The following is a 19,330-nucleotide window of genomic DNA, read 5'->3' on the forward strand; positions in this document are numbered from 1 at the left end:
ACATGTTTACTTGCGCTGGGACACTGCTCAATAAGTACTCTTACATAATGTATTTATTAAACGATTAATAATGACATCATGAAAGAAAACTTCAGCTCTTAGCTGATGGAACTTCCCAAGGAGCAAGCAATCAGCAGTTCTAGGTGGACTTTGGCCAGAACGGGAAGAAGGTGAAATGTGTTCTTGAGCCCCCAGCCCCCAGTTCTTGCTTTTCTCCTGCCTTCACACAGTATCGCCCACCCATCCCCCTGGCTCTTGATCCCTCCAGAACTCATCCTGGTTCTCTCGGGGCTTTATGAACTGTCCCTTCCCCAAGGGTCCATGAGATGCACTTTGGAGCATCCATAAATGCCCCAAAATAAAATGCAAATGTGTGTTCGTATGCATGTTTTCCTGAGAAGAGCAGAGTCCCAAAAGGGAGTCTATTTTTAATTAACAAGCACTTATACACCGTTACTATATGACCGGGCACTGCATAAATATTAGCTCATTTAGCCCTCATAACAACCCTATAAGGTACGTTATCCCCATTTTACAGACAGGGAAATGGAGGAAAAGAGCAGTCAAGTAACTTGCCCAAGATTACATGTAAAAGGGCAGAACTAGGATGTGAGGCAGGCTCTCCAGCTTCACTACACCGGGCCGCTTCTCATCTTGGGCTGTGGGCTGAAAAGAAGGAAGGGCCACTGACCTACTGGGTGTCCATCGTGCTCCACCAGGAGGGATGTGCACTTAAGAAAGAATGAGAGCCTTGAAATTAACTTTCTGACCAGTAGACGATACTGGGGGATCATTCCCCCTTCCCAGTGCCTCTGAAACTAGACACATGGCTAGCAATCTAGGCTGCTGGTCCTATGCTGATAATGGAGCGTCTTGGCTGTGCTTTTCTTTTAGAATGCTATCCATGATTTCCATTCACTTCCAAAGTGACTGGTATAACTTCCCAAGGCTGGTAGCTTCTAGAGCTCTTTCAGTGTGATGACATGTAAATGCTGCTTAGGCTTCGAGGGTGGGGAAAGCGGAAGGCAGACTCGCCTTTATTGGACACTGATGACACTGGCCTTATACCTGTGCTCCTCAATCAATGAAATCTCCCCAACATTCCCATGAAACAGACAGCTCTCTACCCCAACCTTATCTTCTCCTGCCCTCCCCTCACTCAGCCACCCTGGCCTCCCTGCCGTTTCTCCAACACACCAAGCATATTCCCACCTCAGGGCCTTTGCCTTTGCTGTTCCACCTGCCTGGAACACTTTTCCCCAACAGGGTCCGTTGGTTTGCTACAGAGTCTTCTACACATTTTACTCAAATGTCACCTTCTCCGAGAGGCTGTTCCAGACCAGTCTATTTCAAACTGCAACACTTTCTGCCTCTGCCTGATCCTTTTCATCTCTTTATGCGCAGGCTCGTTGCCATCTAGCGAGTTAATATGTTTATGTATGTGTGGACATTCACAGCCCTGGGAGTGGCTGTCTCCTTAATATTTGCTTCCCTGGACCCCTGACTTGCCTTATCCTAGTCCTGGCCCTGTGTCATATATAAGCTTTTTTTTTTTTTTTTTTTTTTTTTTTTTTTTTTTTTTCCCACCAAGAACCAACTTTCCACCCCAGTGGGGATGATAGCACCCCCATAGAGAATGCATGCCCTAGGCAAGCTTCTCCAACCCTCAGTCCATAGGCCACATGTGGCCCAACACAAATTCATGAACTTTCTTAAAACATTATGAGAATTGTTTTGTGATTTTTTTTTTTTTTTAGCTCATCAGCTATCGTGTTAGTGTATTTTATGTGTGGCCCAAGACAATTCTTCTTCTAATGTGGCCCGAGGAAGCCAAAAGATTGGACACCTCTGCTGTGGGGTTATCTCTGCTTTCTCCAGAAGAGATACAGCATGAAGAAAGAAACCCTCTCCTACCTGACCCCACTAGTGTCTCGAGTGATTCTGCTGCTCGCCAGCTGACACGTTCCTTCTCACCAAAGCATCTGTCATGTATGGGTTAGCAAGAGTCCCTTGTGGGAGTCTTAAGTGCAGAAGCGCCTGGAAAGGTGGCAGGGGTGCGTGCACTAGTGGTTTGGGTGTGGCGAGCGATTTTCCAATTTCCCTTAGTTCACACCACTCTTTGCCAGTTCACCATTGAGCAGTGATCACTTGGCATCTTAGTTTCCGTTCTCTGGGTCGCAGGACCTAAGATCAAGACTGGAGCGCAAGTACATTCTTTGGGAGGTGATCCCAGGAGGCAGGGAGAAAGAGACAGGGAAGGATGGAAGCCAAGTTTGGGGTGTTTGTTGTGGATAGTGGGAGCTCAAGTCCAAAGGGACCTCTGAGAAGCATAGAGAATGCCTTCTAGAATTGTCTCCAGGAAGGGCTGGAGGCTGGGGCATTTATCCAAGGCTCCCTCCCCAACAGTTGACATTTGCTTCTGGGCCATTACTTCCCCTGCACTCCTGGGGTCTTCCTGTGACAGCTGAGCAGGCTGCCAGGGCTCAGGGGAAACCCCAGAGGCAGACAGGAGAAGTCTGCGAGCACAGAACTGTCCACCTCTTCTGTGACTGGTCTCATAGATGGCTCAAAAGGATGTGACAGGGGCACGAAAAGCAACAGCTACACTTGGGTTCCTTTGATTGACTTCCTGTACACACTTAGATGGACACAATGGCAGAGCTCACTGATTCTCAACCCTGGCTGCACGTTAATATCACCCCCAGGGAAATTACTGATATAGTCAGTCGTGGTAGTTAGCACCTCAAATCCCAGCTACTCAGGAGGCTTAGGTAGGAGGATCACTTGAGGCCAGGAGTTTGAGACCAGCCTGGGCAACGCAGCAAGAACTCATCTCTAAAAAAAATTTTTTTAAAAATTAAATGACTGATGTACAGATCCCACCCCTGATCATTTCAACCTGGGCATTTGCATTTTTGACAGCTCCTCTAACAATTCTGATGTGAAAAGAGGATGGATGGAGAAGCACTGATTCAGCCATGGCTGACATGTCAGAGTTGGAATGGACAGTGCTTGGACCTCACAGTCTCAGAGAACTGGGGAAGAGTAAAGCTGAAGAGGGTACCATCTGGTTACAAATGACAACTCCAGGGCCCCAGGTGAGTGCTTTGTGTAAGAGGAGACTGCTGCGTGGTGATAGGATTAAAACTCATGTCCCCCGCCTCCTGGTTCCACGTCGCACATGGTGCCCATGACACTCTTTAAACCTCAGAAACCACTTCCCTATGGGCTCCAAGTCTAAAGCCTTAAACTAGAAGCTGAAAACCCCTGGTGGCAGATTGCATTTTCCATGAATGGCCACAGCAATATTTCTCATCTCACAAGTTCTTCCAGAACTTTGCCACTCTTCTGTCAAGAGGTGGAACCTATATCCCCTTCTCTTGATCCTGGATGGGCTTTGAGTAAGAGAACATGGTGCAAGTAACACTATGGGCTTCAGAGGATAGGTGACAAAAGGCAAGAGAGCTTCTGCCTGCTCGCTCTCACTCTCTCTCTTTCTCCCTCTCTCTTATCCTTAGAACCCAGGCCATGTAGAGAGGCCACATGGGAACTGAGGTTCCTAGTCATTAGCTTCCACTGAGCTCCCAGCCAACAGCCAGCAATAACTTGCCAGACATGTGCACAGGCCATCTTAGAAGCAGAGGATCCAGCCCTCAGCCAAGATGCCCCAGTTGACTCCACGTGGACCAGGAGTGAGCCCTCCTGCTGAGCTCTGCCCAAGTTACAGATCTGTGAGCAAACTAAATGACAGCTGTATTCAGCTACCAAGCTTGGGGTGGTTTGTAACACAGAAATAGATAACCGGAATATCACCCATGTCTTTCTTTCCAAACTTAGTTAACTGAGTCTGAGCTAAAGAGAATTCACAATATGTATCTTATACTGAATACTTACTATATTTGGGACATGATCGCTAATAATCCTCACAATAGCCCTAAAATAGGAAACAATCATCCTCATTTCACAAATAGAGAGTTTAATGGTAAGCCTGAACTCAAACTCAGATTTGTTTGACTTCAGAGCCCATACTTCTTTCACTAAGCTATACCATCTCCATTCACTCTATGCTCTCTGGCCACTTGAGAGGCTGTCTGTGAGTCTATCTCCTTATTAACCCATCATTCCTTCTACTTCCGTGATAATCAGCAAGGCTGAATGATAGCTCTCAGTTCTATGGGGTCTTTCCAGGAGAAGGGCCAAAAGGGAGTGGCTGATCACAAGGTCATCAGCACAAAAAGATGGTGGCCAAGCTAGAGTCCTGCATGGTACATGAGCCAGATGATCAAGTAATGAAAGCTATGCTAAGAAATGTAGGCTTTATCTTGTAGAGAAGGAGAAGCAGTAGAGGCTTTTTAAGGTACATTTCAGAACAATTATTATTTTTATATTTATTATATATTATTTATATATATAAACCACAAATATATGTTACATATATACATGTTTTTATGTCTATATATACACATATATACGTTTTTATGAATATATATACATATGTATATACAACACATAATATTTACCATCTTAACTTTTTTTGAGATGGAGTCTCACTCTGTTGCCCTAACTGGAGTGCAGTGGCACGATCTCGGCTCACTGCAACCTTCACCTCCCAGGTTCAAACAATTCTCAGCCTCCCTAGTAGCTGGGAGTACAGACACCCGCCACCACACTCGGCTAATTTTTGTATTTTTAGTAGAGACAGGGTTTCACCATACTGGCCAGGTTAGTTTCGAACTCCTGACCTCAGGTGATCCGCCTGCCTCGGCCTCCCAAAGTGCTGGGATTACAGGCATGAGCCACTGTGCCTGGCCTCATCTTAACCATTTTTAAGTGTACAGTTTGGTTGCATTAAGTATGTCCACATTTTTATGCAACCATCTCCACTTTCTCTCTTTAGAACTTCTGCATCTTCCCAAACCAAAACCCCATACCTGTTAAACAATAACTCCCCATTCTCTCCTCCCCCTTGCCCCTGTTCCTGATACAGAACAATATTTTTTATATAACTATGAAATAAATGAGGGAAATCTGAAGTGGGAAGGCCAGAGAGTAAGCTACAGGGGTAGACTGGGAAAGATACGATGAGGACTTGAACCCATGTTTGGGAAGCTGGCATGAAAAGAGAGGTTCAACAGATCCTTCTAAGGTAAAAGTGAGAGGATTTGGCGGGGGGGTCACTGGGATGTGGGAGTGAGGAATAAACAGGAATCGGCCTGCCAGCAGTTAATCTATCGAACTCCCACAGTCCACATGACCCTGTCCTGCACCCCTGAAGAAAGGAAGTGTGGCAGGTAGGTTAAGAGCCTAGATCCAAAGACCAGGACAGCCTAGGTCCAAATCCTGGCTCTGCCATTTGCTAACTATGTAACTTTGACCACTTACTTAACCCATCTGCACTTCAGTTTCCCAGGTGAAAAACAGGCATGAAGATATAATTATAATAGGACATACTTCATAGGTACTACTGTTAAAGTATCGAGAAGAATACACAGTAAATACTGCTCACGTCAGTAGTTAATACAATGACTGTATTAGTCCGTTTTCATGCTCTGATAAAGACATACCCAAGACTGGGTAATTTATAAAGGAAAGAGGTTTAATTGACTCACATTTCCACATGGCTGGGGAGGCCTCACAATCATGGTGGAAGAGGAAGGAAGAGCAAAGGGACGCCTTACATGGCAGCGGGCAAAAGAGAGAGCCAAGTGAAAGGGGGAAATCCCTTATAAAAACATCAGATCCCATGAAACTTATTTGCTACCACAAGAACAGTATGGGGGAAACCGCTCCTGTGATTCAATTATCTCCCACCAGGTCCCTCCCACAACATGTAGGAACTATGGGAGCTGCAATTCAAGATGACATTTGGGTGGGAATACAGCCAAACCATATCAAGGATGCATTCTCTATTCTTCATTTTCCCAGTGACTTATCTAAAAATGATTTCTCCCTTCTATGTGCAAGACTTCCACTCCAGTTTCTTTTCTCCTTATATTATTTGCTTCCAGTTTTTAAAATGTCCTTGGAATCACTTTGAGAACAGGGGAGGAGAGAGGCAGAGGGCTTCAGGAGATCTGATGACCATAACTTATAAGTTCTTGTACAAAGTCAAGAACAGGTGAAATTTCCAGGAAGAATGTAAAAGACACAGTTAATGACGATGTTATTGGGTTGCCCTTAAGTGGGATGCATAGTCTCCCTAGGGGGTCATAGGCTGGCTTCTAAAAAGTAACTAATTTTTTTTTCTGATTATAATCATAATGTGGTTTTATGTGGGAAGAATTCTAAGCCACAGAAAAATATAAGGAAAAACTTTAAAAGTACTCCTAATCTTACCACTCAAAGATAACGTTAGCTGGCTGCAAGGATCTTCAGAATTCTCTAGGCCAGTTGCAGAACTGAAACAACGAAATAGAGCCTTGGGAGATGTTAGCTTCATGTTTTATTTAGAAGTATTAACAGATAGAAAATTGAGCTCATTAGCATGCTAGTATGTGTAGTGGCTCCATAATGCATCACCTTCGCTAGACTAACTACGTTTCCCAAAATTCCCTTTCCTGCATGTTTCTAATTAATGCAGGGCAGAAGAGAGTTTCCTGTGGGATATCTGGGCAGATGTGGGCAGCAGCCATTTTGTAGCTCAGATAGGTTGGCAATGATCAGTTGCCTTATCTTATTAGGACCAGGGAGCTGCCAGGCCTGTAACTGCTCCACCTTCTCCTGGGTTTTCCTTCAGCTTCTTTGGCTCCTGGGCCATGTGTGTACTTTATGATGAAGGGCCTAGCTTCTGCAGGACATCCATACTGCCAAGGTCAAAAGCAACAAGAAGTGACGTGGGTCTCAGTCTGTTCTCGTGGGCTACAATGCATGCTTCTGGTTTCCAGGTTGTTCTTGCTCTCCCTTATCTTACATTTATCCTTCCTTCCCAACTGCCTGTCCCATAGATGTCGAGTCCCAGCATCAGATGTGAAGATGAGAGCTTTATAGAGACTGCTTAACCAGCTCCCACAGTTGTATTAGGACAAATCTCTGTAGCAAATCCCTTTGTGTGTGTGTGTGTGTGTGTGTGTGTGTGTGTGCACGCGCGCGCACGCCCGTGCACGCACCTTAGTGGTTCTCCTTCTGTGATTGAATCCTGACTTACACAGTTTGAGACAGAAACCTTCTGAAGCAATTAAATGGCCTATAACTGTGCTGTCCAACATGGTAGCCATTAGCTACATGTGGCTATTTAAATTTAAATTAATTAAAGTTAAACATAATTAGAATTTAGTACCCCAGTCAAGTTTCAAGTGCTCAATACTGTGGTCACATGTGGCTGATGGCCACTGTTTTGGGCAGCACAGATATAGAGCACTTCCATTATTGTAAAAAAAAAGTTCCATTAGCACTGGTCTATAGTGATAATTACTAGTATTTACTGAGTTCTCACCATGTGTCAGATGCATTACAGGCATTTATTTTACATGCATTAACTCGGGGGTCCTCAACCTCCAGGCCAGGGATTGATACTAGTCCATGGCCTGTTAGGAACCGGGCCACAGAGCAGGAGGTGAGTGACAGGCGAGCATTACCACCTGAGCTCTGCCTCCTGGCAGATCAGCATCAGATTCTCATAGGAGTGTGAACCCTATTGTGAACTGCACATGTGAGAGATCTAGGTTGTGCACTCCTTATAAGAATCTAGTGTCTGATGATCTGAGGTAAAACAGTTTCATCCTGAAACCATCCCTCCTTCTCCCGCGCCAACCCCCACTTGGTGGAAAAATTGTCTTCCACCAAACCAGTCCTTGGTGCCAAAAAGGTTGGGGACCGCTGCATTAGCTCATTTAATCTGCCTATACCTATGGAACAGGAAGTGCTACTTTACATGTAAGGAAACTGAAACACAATGATCAAATGTCTTGTTAACATTTGACTGCAGAGCCTATGGTCTTAACCTATGCCACACTGTGAAGGTCTAGGCGGCCTGGCTTGGCACAAAGGGAGTGGGTGGCTCTGGTGGCGCCTCCTGCCCTCAAATGACTCTCTGAGGTTTGGACATTAGGCATCTCAGTAGCAACCATAATGGATTCCTCTAGTTTTCTTAGATTATATGAACTTGGGTTCTTACATGATTGCAGCAAAGAAGGGATGCCTACCCCACCCCATTCTACCTTCCAATGGCAGAATGAGATGCACCAACAATTCTGGCAAGAAGGGTCCCAGTCAAATGTATGAGTTAAGGCAATGCAAGCTGCTACAACAAACATGCCCTGAAATCTCAGGAGCTTTAAAAAATGGAAGTTTATTTTCCAGGTACAGTTTAATCAGCAGCCTAGAGTGAAGGGGTGGGAGGCCAGGGAAGAGGAATGTCATTCAGGGACCCACATTGACAGAGGTACTGCTATCTTCAATATGAAGATTCCAAGTTTGCTCTGGAGAGTACCATCTGGCAGGCAAACAGGGAAAGAGAGAAAGTGATAGGAATCAAGTGGGAGATTTTTTTTTTTGAGACAGAGTCTCACTCTGTCACCCAGGCTGGAGTGCAGTGGCACGATCTCGGTTCACTGCAACCTCCACCTCCCAGGTTCAAGCGATTCTCCTGCCTCAGTCTCCTGAGTAGCCAGGATTACAGGGTTGTACCACCACACCTGGCTAATTTTTGTATTTTTAGTAGAGACGGGGTTTCACCATGTTGGCCAGGCTTGTCTCGAACCCCTGACCTCAGGTGATCCGCTCTCCTTGGCCTCCCAAAGTGCTGAGATTACAGATGTGAGCCACAGCGCCTGGCGAGGTGGGAGATTTTTAATGGCCAGGCCTGGAGGTGGCACACATCACTTATACCCACCTCCATTGGCCAGCACTCAGTTACACCACCACTTCTAACTACACGAGAGGTTGGGAAATGTAGCCTAGCTGTGTGCTGAGGAAGAAAAAGTAAAAGCTTTGGTGCCAGCCAGTGTCTGCCACGTCAGATTTAATTTGAGTGCTGTAAAGTAATTAATACCCATTAAACCAAGGGTAGGACAAGATTAATGCTAAAATCACTTTCCCCAGCCACCATTTTCTCTCTTGTTCTTTGTCATGATATTGACAAGGTCAAAAGTCAGGCAGTCAGTATGAACCCGACGAGGAGAAGTCCTTGCCACTTTGAGGCTGAATATAAACAACCCCTTCTTTGTGACTCACCCTATCAGCTTTGCTCCTAGCGAATGTTCATGTCGTGGTTCTTCCGGGACCCTTGAGAGTGGGACTCCCATGTGAGGAACTAGTTCTGTAAACAATTATGTGCTAATAAAAAACCATTAAGAAGGTTGGAATTAGGCATAGTCCTGCTGCATAGAAATCCTACTTAGTTGGAAAAATTGTATGTTTAAGTTGCCTCTGTTCTGAAGCCATGTTAACCCTTAACCTTCAGAAAATCCTTAGCCAGCCTTTATACATTGGTAGCTCCTGTTCTAATAATGTCTTCTCCTCATATTTTCTTTGGCTTGTCATGAGCGAAAGTCTGATCTGAGATCGCTCACTTTTAATAATCTGTAACTCTGACTTGGTAATCTCCTACATATGAATAAAATGCCTGTGTTCATTTATTTCTAATGAATAAATGAACACGCCTGCTGAGTCAAGCCTTAAATGTGATTAAGGGACTGGGCTCTCCAGGGAGACTGACTTGGGTTCAGATCCTGGCTCTGCCTTGAGTAAGTTTCTAACATTTCTCTGCTTGTATTTCTCCTTATCTGTAAAATGGGAGTGATTACTTTGAATGAAATTATATTACATTTATCAAGCATTTTATCACAGTTTCCACAATAAGGTGTAATTATTATTAATTCAGACTATATGATTCTGTGTCCTTGGATAAAGTTTACCATTATATAATAAACTACTTTTTTCACTTAATGCAAGCAATGTGCAATCAGTAATTGGTAGAGGGCATTTTAAAAAATCATGAAGATGGTTTCTTCCAGGATTTGCATGCATGAGATATCCATTCTGACTACAAAACATTCTTAACACTAGGTTAGCGAGAATGTCTGTTAGAACACTGTGTTCATCTAATTCAAGTCGCCATAGTTTAGGATCATCATAGGAAGGCACCTCCTGGAAAGACCATGGGGTTCCATCCCTTCGTATTACACATCAGGAAACTGAAGTTCGCAGAAATCCACTTCAGAGGTAAAGGAGACTTGAAGATGCAAGACTTGATGCAAGACTTGAAGACTTGCAATGCTGTTCATTTTGCAAAGGTAGTCATTTAGATCGTACTTTCATCATTTCAAAAATTGCTTATTTATCCACAATAGGCTGCACACAAAAAAAATTAGAGTGTGAGGCTGAGGCTGGGTGCGATGACTCATGCCTGTAATCACGGCGCTTTGGAAGGCTGAGGCAGGTGGATCACTTGAGCCCAGGAGTTTGAGACCAGCCTGGGCAACATGAAGAGACTTCATCGCTACTAAAAATGTTAAAATGAGCTGGGTGTGGTGGTACATGCCTATAGTCCAAGGTACGTGGGAGGCTGAGGTGGGAGGTGCACTTAAGCCCAGCAGTTAGAGACTGCAGTGAGCTACGATTGCACCACTGCATTCCAGCCTGGGCGACAGAGCGAGACCCTGTCTCTAAAAAATAAAAATAAAATAAAAATAGAGTATAAGGTTTGCACCATTTGGGATTATATTAATACTGGTTTTCTACTGCTGATCGCAAACACTGGATACTGTCATATATGGTTTTACTTGACACCAAAAATGAGAACAATCTTACTTAAATAAATTGTGTAAAAGCATCTTTTAGGGCTTGGAGTTTACTGGAAGAAAATAATTACAAAATAGGTCATGAGTGGGGAAAATACCAGATACCAAAATAGTCCAACCCCTTCAGTCTACAAGTGAGGAAACACAAGCTCAGAAATGTGAAGTCATTTGCCAAAGTTTATTCTTTTAATCCCATTTTTGAAGGCCTACTGTGTGCCAGGCACGGGGGTTATAGCAGGGAATAAAACAAAGTCCCTGGCCTCAAAGAGAGCTTATATTCTACTCATATTATGCAACTCACTTCAAAGTTTTAAAACTCTACTTTGAAAATATCCTGTAACTGAAAACTTCTCACTAATTCAAACCCATCTCCTTCTGCCTGTGTACACCAAAACCCAGAATTTGTTAGACTTCACTGTGAATCCAAATCTGTGTAATATTAAATCATATTTCAAGTTAGGAGCAAGGCAAAAATGTCTACATAATTGAAAGACAACAGAGCGATGCGTTCAATTCCTGTTCATTCAATTAATCAGATAATTATAAGCAATTCTAATTTATACACTACAGCAAAATTACTGCCATTTTATATCTTTATCTCTTCTTTAAATTAAAAAACTCTATGCTGTACTAAATATTATAGAGTAACTTTTACCTTATGCTCTGTTCATTTCTAAAAGAAAAGTAACAAAAGGGTATAGGTCACGCCTAACACAGATGTTAAAGACTAACACAACTGCCACAAACATCATTGCAAAAGTATCTCTAACTTACCTTGATTTTTTTTTTATAGCCCTGTGATCTTATAAATGTGAGGCCTCTTGGCAAGATCAATGTGTTTCTTGTTATTTCTTGAACTAAGGGTGTACCCACTATTAAGGTGCATTTAAGGTGCATTTCAACAGCATGTTCTCTTGGAATATCAACTTAATCCCTAATAGGTTAAATCAGCAGAACTGTTGCTCTATGCCTTAGATCACTCTTTATCTTTTTTTTTTTTTTTTGAGACGGAGTCTCACTCTGTCACCCAGGCTGGAGTGCAGTGGCGCCATCCCGGCTCACTGCAAGCTCTGCCTCCCGGGTTCATGCCATTCTCCTGCCTCAGCCTCCCGAGTAGCTGGGACTATAGGCGCCCACCACCATGCCCAGCTAATTTTTTTGTATTTTTAGGAGAGACGGAGTTTCACCATGTTAGCCAGGATGGTCTCGATCTCCTGACCTCGTGATCCGCCCACCTCGGCCTCCCAAAGTGCTGGGATTACAGGCGTGAGCCACTACACCCGGGCCGATCACTTTTATCTTTATACAGTGCTTTGAGGATATAAATTCATCCCAGGATGAACAAATCATGCAAATTTGTGTAAAAACCATTTTCAAGTCAGGCACAGTGGTGTGCATCTGTAATCCCAGCTACTCAGGAGGTCAAGATGGGAGGATGGCTTGAGCCCAGGAGTTCGAGGTTGCAGTGAGCCATGATTGTTGTGCCTGTGAATAGGCACTGCATTCCAGCCTGGGCAACACAGTGAGCCCCAGGCTCTAAAACAACAACAGCAACAACAAGAAAACCATTTTTAATGCTTCAGGACTAAATATTGGGGAAGTGGTTAAGAACACGAGTTCTAGAATCTCACCACCTCCACTTTCCAGCTGTGTGAATTTGGAAGTTACCCAAACTGTCCAAGCCAAAAATAAGCACTTTCTGGATCTTGCAACTGTTTCTTTCTGGATAACCTAGAAAGTCACTCCATTGCTTTGAGCTTCAGTTTTCTCTTCAGCAAAGTGAGGATAACACAAACTTTTCTGCTAACCTCAAGGGGACGCAGTGAGATGATGTATGCCAAGGTGCTTTGTCAACCGCAAAAACCTACAGGAATGTCCAGTTGTGTTGCTGCTGCTGTTGTTCATCTTTAGTACTAGTACTATGTATGAAGTAGTACTAAAGAATCTGTCTTTAGTACCAGTACTATGTAGTAGTACTAAGGAATCTGTATTTAGTGCCAATACTATGTACTAGTACTAAAGAATCTGTTTTAGTATACATGGTACTGGTACTAAAGACACTATGAAGAAGGCCAGGCACGGTGGCTCATGCCTGTAATCCCAGCACTTTGGGAGGCTGAGGTAGGTGGACCACCTGAGGTCAAGAGTTCGAGACCAGTCTGGCCAACATGGCAAAAACCCGTCTCTACTAAAAATTAAAAATTAGCCAGGCATGGTGGCACGAGCCTGTAATCCCAGTTACTTGGGAGGCTGAGGTGGGAGAATTGCTTGAAGCCGGGAGGTGGAGGTTGCAGTGAGCCGAGATCATGCCACTGCACTCCAGCCTGGGCAACAGAGCGAGACTCTGTCTCAGAAAAATAAATAAGTAAGTAAGAAAGATACTATGAAGAGACACTGGGATTCTTCAATGAAGAGCAAGGCAAGGACAGCAATAACAACTTGGGGATTTGCCAGTCGGCAAGAGCCACGTCTAGAGCTTTTATCCATTTTGAAATCAAGAGATTACTGACTTCGTTATAACTTTAAAAGCCTTTGAAATTGCCTCACGTAATAAATGTAGTTTGAAAAAATATGACTTATAAATTGTTTCCAATTTCACATTAGGAACTTTGAACAGGAGAACAGCCTTAAAATGGGATTGCAGAGGTGAGTGGTTCTCGGTTCTGCTAGCATCGCTTGGGGTACTTTGAAGAACCCCAATATCCAGGCTGTACCCCCACACCAATAATGTCAGAATCTCTGGGGGTAGGAGGCAGGTATTCTTTTCTTTTTTTTTTTCTTTTTTTTTTTCTTTTTTTTTTTTGAGATGGAGTCTTGCTCTGTCGCCCAGGCTGGAGTGCAGTGGCACAATCTCAGCTCACTGCAACCTCTGCTCCCAGGTTGAAGCAATTCTCCTGCCTCAGGTTCCTGAATAGCTAGGATTACAGGCGCCCAGCACCACGCCCAGCAAATTTTTATATTTTTAGTAGAGATGGGGTTTCAGCATGTTGGCCAGGCTGGTCTCAAACTCCTGACCTCAAATGATCCACCCACATCAGCCTCCCAAAGTGCTGGGTTTACAGGCGTGAGCCACCACACCCAGCCGAGGCAGGTGTTCTTAAATTCCCCCAGGTGATTCCAATGTGCAGCCAAATGTGAGAACCTGGCATAAATAATCAGCAGCTCAGATATCACCCAAGGATTTCCAGAATGACATCATGTTTGAGGATCCCTGGTATTCCAGGACAATGAATGAAGAATCTGGAGATGGTTCCTACTGGCTGATTGAACTCACAGAATGTCAGACTGTGAAGGAATCTTAATGGGGAATCAGTTGAGCCCCTTCCTCATATGGAGGAGGGGAAACACATTCTTCAAGGGTAATCCTAGCCAAGGTACAGCCACCTTACTGAAGTCTATGCAGAAGTTTGGAGTAGTTTACGCTGTATCAGAACTCACTGGGTTTGGATGAGCCTAGTATTGCTGATGTAAGCTGAGGGGGGGCCCACTTTTTGGAATATCTCTAGGCTTTAGACTAGGATCACAAATCAAAACCAATTAGACAACCACAGTTTACTGAGTACTTACTATGTGCTAGACAATATGGAGGCTACACAGAGAGAAAAGATGTCACCACTACCCTCAAGGACCTGAATGATGTCTCTACATAGCTGAAAAGATAAAACCTGGAGGAGGATCAGAGTTCAGGATATGATGATGATCTCCCACAATTCCTAGTGGAGTGCCCTGACACATCATTCTGTGTTCGATATATATTCATTTTAGAGCAAGTTTAAAATTTATAGATATAATTTAGATGTAGAAACAATAGCACCAAAAACACACCAAAAATTCCTGAGCTGCCTTTGATATCTAGGGTGGCTCCCTTTTGTTTCAGAGCCTCCACTCCAGAAATATAGGAAAGAGATCCTTAAGTCTGACGATTTAAAGGTAGACATTTAAAGAGACAAAGGTAGCTTTGTCTCTTTTGCTCTAAAATGGTCTCTAGTTAACCCAATGACTTGTGAATAAATGCACAATCTTTGTCCGCCCTCCTCTTCCTTCTGGTAGTCAAGATAGCGCCTGGGCTGAGAATGGTGTGCTAGTGCCTTTCTGGTAGTAGGGAGAAGGGGCCTGGGTCTGTGAGCTCACCTGGTGCTGAGCCCTGAGTTCTCAATGGCCTCTCCAGAGAGCTGCCTCATCCTGTAGGACTCCTGGGTATCCAACTGGTGTCCACTGCTGAAGGCTGTGTCCAGTGGGCCCATGGTCTAGTCATCAGAATCCCATCCAGGCCTGGGGGTCCTTCTCCTGCTGATACAGCTCCCTTGAGTTCTCACCACTGAGTGTCTGTCTCATCCTCTATCTGACCCCTGGCCTAGGCTGTCCACGCCATAGTCTTTGCAGCTCTATCCCCACCCCTGGATCTCATCACAGCTACCCACTAGGAACATGAGGGTATTTTAGAGTCCCTACTCTGCCACATGAGAGCTGAGAGAGACTTGGAGGGGACATCATCTCCAAGGGAAACAGTTTTGCCATTTCATCTCTGCAACTGCCCTGTGTGAGGAGTCCTTACCCCAAGTTCTAAGTGGAGAGTGGGACACAATGCCCTCTGCTTTCAGTTTCCCCTGCCACCTATCTATGATAGACTCTCCATCACTCCCCATCACCACTTCCACCTGCTAGGGAAAGAGTCAGGGTCCAACAGACATGGCCTCATGCCTGGGTGCGGGGAGTAAGATTTGGCAGGGGTCAGAGGGGGTTGTGAGATTGGCTGAGCATCAGATCAGTGCCATGGTAAGCATTTATAACCTCACTTGTACAGACAGGGGATTGAGAGAGAATGAGGAGACCGGGACAGGGTCTGGTATTAGAGGACAAAATGAAACAGGACAGGTCTCCTGCCTCTCAGGAGCATGCAGCCCACCTCCTGCAGCTCTACCGACCTCCTCGCAAGGAAGACCAAGGACTCAGAAGGACACAGCACAAGAGGATAGGAGGAAATCAGACAGCCAGGCCTCGGAGAGGGGAATTATAGAGGGACTCATCACTGGAAATGCCTGTAGCACAGAAAGATCTAGACCCAGCCCAGAGAGAAAGTTGGGGATTGTAGCTCATGAGATCACTAAACTGGCTCAAATGTGTAATTGTTTCCAAATGAGGAAGACAACTCTGCAAGAATGAAATTATAACCATCTTCCCCTATTATGTCATCTGCCCCTCTGGAAAATAGAATAGCTGTACCTAAAAGAAGACCTCCTTCAAAGACTTAAAAAAAAAAAAAAAAAAAAAGGGCATTGGTACCGCCCAGGAGAGCTGGAGGCTGGAGGTGAGTATAGTTACCTGCCAAAACTCATTCCGGTTTCTGGTAGACCAAGAACGAGCCCCTCAAATGTCACCCAATCACACAACTGAAAGTGTTAAGGTCCACGGGCTCTCTCTGTTGGCTAGTGGCCTAACGAGAGAGTGTCATCCCACCTCTCCCTGCCGTCAAGAGCTACTGAGTCACCTCTCAGGCTTCCAGGGTGAAGCTACTGTGTTTACAGTCCAGATCTCCGAGCCCCGGGTGGGGAAAGCTGCCGCTCTCTAACAGCTCACCCCAGGCTCCCTCTCCACTCCCGAGCCCTGCACCTCAGTGACATGCTCATTCAGTCCTCAGATACTTCCTGAGGGTGCCCTGGGCTACAGATTCTGATGGGGAGTCTTCCTAGCTGTGTGACCTCTAGGCAAACGCCTTCGTTTGACAGTTTCTTCATCTGTAAACCAAGATGAAAACTACCCACCGGAAAGAGGTTTTGTAAGGATTAAATGAGATAATGTGAGTAAAGCACCCGGAAGAGTGGCCCTGAGCAGGCTCTCAGTGCCCATCAGCTTCCTTCCCGTGAGTTCGCCACCCACCTGGTCAACCCTTTGTTCGGCACTGACTGCACACTGCAAGGACTCACGGTAAAAAGGAAGCCCGTAATGAGTGTCACACAAAGTGGTATCCCCAGGTATGGATGGATAAAGAGAAGCAAAAACTGGGGAGAGGGGTTTAATTCTTCTGAGGTCAGGGCAGGTTTTCTAGAGGTAGTAAGATTTGGCCTCAACTTTGGAAGGGGAGTTTCCCAATGGGGAGGGTCCCCAGAAGCAGAGTGGGGGAATATGCGAGTAAGACAGACAAGGGGGTAAATGTGGAAATGGGCACATTCATGAGCAGATGAGTATTATGGGGTACAATGCAACTGGGGAACTCTGGGAGATGACACAGAACACACCTGAGTGTGGTCCCACCAAGGGACAAGGAAGCTGGCATATTTAAATTCCAACTCCCATTACTCACTGGGGGTGTTCTCTCCCCAGCACTTCTGGTTTGTCCTGCGCATGGGCCAAGCACACTCCCATGGGCATAGATGATTCTCAGAGAGACACGAAAGCCGTCAGCATCCACAGGAACTGTCTGCAGGTGACCCCTGGGGTGGGCCAAGGGGATACAGGCAGGGCACCAACAGCATCTGCTATAGGTGGTTTAGCATCAGACGAATCCACAGATCTGGCCACAGGCCATATGTGAGGACCCTATAGCACTGACTCACACTTTAAGACTTAGTTATAGTTTGTATTGTTCTCATGTGTCATAGTCATGGCTCTCCAACTGCAGTGTAAACTCCCTGGAGTCAGAGACGATGTTCTCAGTGGCCAGTACTGCTGGGCACACAGCAGGCAATCATTATTGCACAATTGATAACCCAATGGAGAAGTGGCAGGTCAGTCCCCTTGGCCTTCAAAAACCAGGCCCAAGCCATCCTGAACGAAAAGAACCCCTGCCCCAGTCCAAAGCTATTGGGGGAGGTGGTGCCTATGAGCCACCTGGGTGATCCAGAACAACACTGATTCTCACAATTATGGATTCCATCTTTATTTTTAATCTACAGATTCACAACTACCAAGCAACTGAGCCTAGCATAGCAGAGAGGTTAAGAATGTGAAAAGGCACCATAGTATAGAGGTCCAACGTACAGGCTTTAGAGCCAGATGGCCTGAATTTGAATTGTAACTCTGCAACCTCTTAATTATTTGACCTAAGGCAAGTTGCTTACCTCCTCTGTGCCTCAATTTCCTCACCGGTAAAATGAGCTCATAATAGTGCCTTTTTCAAGGGGTTATAGAGTGGGCTTTAAATGAGTTAGCCATTTGTAAGGGCTTAGAACAGTGGCCGGCACGTGGTGAGTGCTATCAAGGTGATTGTTCAGTAACATGAGCAGGGCATGGTGGCTCACGTCTGTAATCCCAGAACTTTGGGAAGCAAGGTGGGAGCATCGCTTGAGCCCAGGAATTTGAGACCACTCTGGGCAATATAGTGATACCCCATCTCTACAAAAAATTTAAAAAATTAGTTGGGCGTGGTGGTGTTGCCTGTAGTCCCAGCTTCTCCGGAGACTGAGGTGGAAGGATCACTTGAGCCCGGGAGATTGAGACTGCAGTGAGCTGAGATCGCGCACTCAAGTCTGGGCGACAACAAGATCCTGTCTCCAAAAAAAAAAAAAAAAAAAAAAAAAAGAAAGAAAAAGAAAATAAAACAAAAACAAAATAAATACATAACATGAATAAACACTCTTACTGGGCGTTCTGAGAGACAGGTGATGCCAGTGCTACTTGTCTGCCATACTTTGGGAACCACTGCTTTAAGAAATCAATTCATCAGAGATCTGGAGCAAGAAATGCAGTCAGCTGCCTTTAGTGATCACTCAGCTTTTCCCTACTTAGGTTTGTTTCAGAGCCATGCACTTTCCTATTTACCTGCCCCTGTTGTTGGCATTTTAAAACATAATTTTTCAAAAAGACATATTTCTAACAAACAGCTTTCATTTGGATGAGTTTTTTCCCTTGTGTTCCACTTTCCTGCCTCATCTACCCCTGTGGTGGAAAAAGCACCGAAACGTGAGACTGAAGATCTAGCATCTAGTCTGGGCTCCGCCACTTCCTAACCAATAACCTCCCTGGGGAGGACATTTACTCATCAGTAAAGTGGGGACTCTTGAGTTTCGCCCTGCCAAGCCCACAGTAACGTTTCAGTGCCCTAAGGAGATGATGCGTGTGAGAATAGTTTAGATTTTATTTTATTTTTTGTTTGAGAGTCTCGCTCTGTCACCCAGGCTGTAGTACAGTGGCATGATCTCAGCTCACTGTAGCATTGACCTCCTGGGCTCAAGCGATCCTCCCACCTCTGCCTCCTGAGTAACTAGGACCACAGGCACGCCACCGCCCGGCTAATTTTTTTTTTTTTTTTTTTTTTTTTGGTAGAGACAGGGTCTCCCCATGTTGCCCAGGCTGAGCTCAAGCGATCCATCCACCTTGACCTCCCAAAGTGCTAGGATATATATATTCTCTCCCCATTTCTGTCTTCCACCAGTTGTGTACGCAGTGGTTCTCAAAGTGTAGTCCCTAGACTATATCATCAGCATCACCGGGGAGCTTGTTAGAGCTGTCAGTTCCTCAGTCCCACCCCAGACCCACTGAAGCACAAATTCTGGGGATGGGGCCCAGTGAACGGTACCTCCATAAGCCCTCCAGGGGATTCTGATGCATGCTCAAGTTTGATAACTTGGTTTTGTGGTTACAAACACAAAATC

The 19,330-nt window shown here is 45.0% G+C and overlaps 1 protein-coding gene and 1 long non-coding RNA gene across 6 annotated transcripts in view; one reads left to right on the plus strand and one right to left on the minus strand.

The window, feature by feature from the left end:
* Positions 1 to 3,765, plus strand: part of LOC106995167 (uncharacterized) — a 65,650-nt gene extending 61,885 nt beyond the window's left edge. The window contains exons 2-3 of the long non-coding RNA XR_001441923.3: positions 2,923 to 3,098; positions 3,519 to 3,765. This is a non-coding gene — a long non-coding RNA (uncharacterized LOC106995167). The remainder of the gene's footprint in view (positions 1 to 2,922; positions 3,099 to 3,518) is intronic.
* Positions 1 to 19,330, minus strand: part of ADGRG2 (adhesion G protein-coupled receptor G2) — a 134,111-nt gene that overhangs the window by 57,039 nt on the left and 57,742 nt on the right. The window lies entirely within an intron of this gene.

Source organism: Macaca mulatta, chromosome X, assembly GCF_049350105.2.
Source record: "Macaca mulatta isolate MMU2019108-1 chromosome X, T2T-MMU8v2.0, whole genome shotgun sequence".
Lineage (NCBI taxonomy): Eukaryota > Metazoa > Chordata > Mammalia > Primates > Cercopithecidae > Macaca > Macaca mulatta.